A 3,282-nucleotide genomic window follows, 5' to 3' on the forward strand; every position below is an offset into this window, starting at 1 on the left:
GATTCTTATTGATGGACTTAGGCTAGGTTTGAGCCTTAGGTGCTTTACCAGGTGTTTATTTCCCTCTTAGATAGGTGTAGCTTCCGGTAGGGCTTATTATAAATATAATACTCTTTATGCCAGTGCATGTGGCCTCTGGGCTCATCATAGCCGTAAGTCTGTCTTAGTTTTTCTTGTTGGGAGCTGAGGTGGTATATTTTAGGGTAAGGCATCGATCCTAAAGATATATCTCCCCCTATCTGATTCTGAGCCATATCTCAATTGCCTTGATTTTGTTTAGTGGTAGGCTTATGATGTCATCTCACCTGTTATCTATTGTTAGGCCGGAAGCCGTATCCAAGGAGCGAATGGATCCCAGGTTAGTCCATTTACTTGATTGTGTGCTAGGCCCTGGTATTTCTTTATGGTTGCGTGTATTTTGTTTGGATGTTGGTGATGGCATGCTTGCATTGTTTGAGCATTTTCACTTCTACTTTTGAGAAGTCTTTCTCACATTTTTATTATTTTAAACTAGTGTTAACAGGAGTTGTACCATCAGGATACTTGGTCACTGGTTTTGAAAACTTATGAGGCATCAGGGACATGCTCCTTTTTCTACTTGAGCCATTAGAGGCATCTGGGATGCACTCAGTTTTACTTGGCTACTCGCCGCGTCGACACCCTTTTTGGCCCACCGATGTCCTCGGGCTTACTCTTGCTAGCTGGGCCACCCCTAGAAGTTTACTTTCTGGGTGGGTGGTCCCTTTCCAGGTTGCTCACGATTTTGTTACTGGTTTACTAAATTAGGCACGCCATAGCCCTTTCTACATCGGCTTGGCTGCTCACTCTCCGATACCACTACGGGGATACTATTTGTCTATATAAAACCTGGTTTAGGCCTGAGCAGTGTATACATACTTCCCGCATCCCCTATATGGCCCCTCTGGCCAGTGCACCACTGAACTGGATGAGAGAGTCACATGGGTCCCACTTGAATGGCTGGGGGCCGAGGTGGGTCTATACACTTGTTGTTGTTGATCTTTGAGAGTCACCGATGATATCACTGGTTTTTACTATAGACTTGCATTTATGATCATCGTTTATCACCAGAATACTTGTATGGTATGGTCCCCAGTTTTATGGGGGTCGGGGGTATGTTTGTCCTTATTTGTACCTTTTAGGGGTATGGGTGTCCAATTGGTTATTGTCTGATTATACTTGTTCCTATCTCTTGTTGTGCTATTAGTTGGTACCTTTGGGTTGTATTTGTAGTTGGTCTATGTGGTATTTGAGTTGGATGGTGGTTGGTCCTTCCTACTAGGCTCAATCGGAATAGTTCCTACGTGATTATGTGGTTAGAGTTGCCAGTTTGCACTATATTTTCATTAGTATACTCCTGCGATATCTTCTTCCTGTTAATAGGTTGTTGGATTGCATTTCAGGTGTGTGTTTTGACTCTGTTACTTTATCTATGTTCCTAGTCTTCTTGCCTTATTTCTTTTCATTATTGTGAGAATCCCTTATTAGTTACTTGTGTAGTATTTACTTGATTATTTGTTAATTATACTTGCTTTATCTGTGGAGCTCAGTCGGCCTATGCCTACTGATTACCATTTGTTTGGTACTCATACTACACTTCTGCCCCTTGCAAATCATAGTACGGGTTATCAGCGTTGACTTGGACTGGTGTGGAGCAACTTCTGATTCAGAGATTTGGTGAGCTCTTGGCATTTGGAGTTGCCGATTTCCATCCATACCAGATTATGACTAGTATTTATTTTCTTTCGAAGACTTTTTGTACTCATTTTATATTTTTAACAGCCTTGTACTTCTGTTTTTGTTAGATGCTCAATTACTAACTGACGTCAAATCTTAGGGTGGTTTCTTGTGTTTGTTTCAGTTGTTCTTTCTCTTCTCATTAGCACTCACTCTCCACTTTATTTATAAATCTTCCATTTGACAGCCCGTTGCCTCTAGTTCTGGGAGTAGGGTTCAGTGTTAGACTTACCTGCTAGTGGGTGTTAGCAGGTGCCATCATGGCCTGGGAAATTGGGACGTGACAGTCTTTTCTAGCTGTGGGCGAATAAACACAAGGTGGTCTTTCTTATGGGTCCAATACACCTTGGGTTTTTAAGGTCGAATGAGCCTTGAAAAGAGACTAGGGACCCGAGTTGGACAAACTATGGGGTGAATATAATAAACAACGTTGGACGGTCATGAAGCAACTATCTTCTTATTACTTCAAAACTTAAAGGGTTAATTTTGGAAGGGACAGTCACAGATGACCACGTAACCTCCATTTTCCTAATGCTTTTTATTTGTCGTTTGGCGGAATTCAACGCCATGAGATGCGACAATAATAATATATCTAAAATTTAAATAAATAATTGCGGAAAGTAACCACTAATACAAGTAAATAGTTTTAGCCAAACAATAAAATCCTTTTGGTTAGAACCTAGATGAATCCCATCAGAGTCGCCATATTGTTACGATCTGATTCTGAAAACTTAGTTTCAAAACATTTTCATAATTTGGAAAAAAGAATTTCATTTAAATTTATTTATTTATAGAAATATAGGAATTAGAGTCACCACTTAATTTTAGGAAAATTAAAAAACCATCTAAAAAGAAATTTTGAAAGAAACCTTTTAATAAATCAAAGCCGGATAAGGGTTCAAGCAATCTTCTAAGAAAATTTTTACACACCTTAAAGAATCCGCTAACATGCAGTTGACCGACGGATTAAAAAGCTTGGCCAATTTTTTAAAAATGAATCACTTGTAAAAAAAATTATTTTAAAATGACTAAAAATTATTTTTGACTTAACAATTTATCCCAATCAAGATTTTGAACTAAATGGTTAGTTCAAACTCATCAACATGGATTTAAAGCTTTTCAATTATTATGAAAGAACATGAATGGTTCTTAAGTTATTATATAAGCTTAAGTTGCCTAATTTAAATGGAATTTGAAAAAATTGAATATTTTAAGTAAACAAATAATGATATAGCGAAAAAGTCATTAGAATCTCCCAAGGATTCATCTAAGTTAATAAAAAAAGTTATTAAGAATTATCATAGATTCACAAAAATAATAAAGGAACTAAAGTAAAGTAAAGAATTGAATAGCAAGAAAAAGGTAGTCTCTGGCCAATTTTGATTCTCACTGCTACTTTGATCAATTTGGATCCTTAAATCCAGAATCTCAATTTCTGTCCCTTTGGAACGGCTATTATTCTACTACTGAGCTGCTTCCACTCTACGATATTACCTTCCCTCTCAAACGGCTTGATGGAGGTTGACT

Source organism: Solanum dulcamara, chromosome 12, assembly GCF_947179165.1.
Source record: "Solanum dulcamara chromosome 12, daSolDulc1.2, whole genome shotgun sequence".
NCBI lineage: Eukaryota > Viridiplantae > Streptophyta > Magnoliopsida > Solanales > Solanaceae > Solanum > Solanum dulcamara.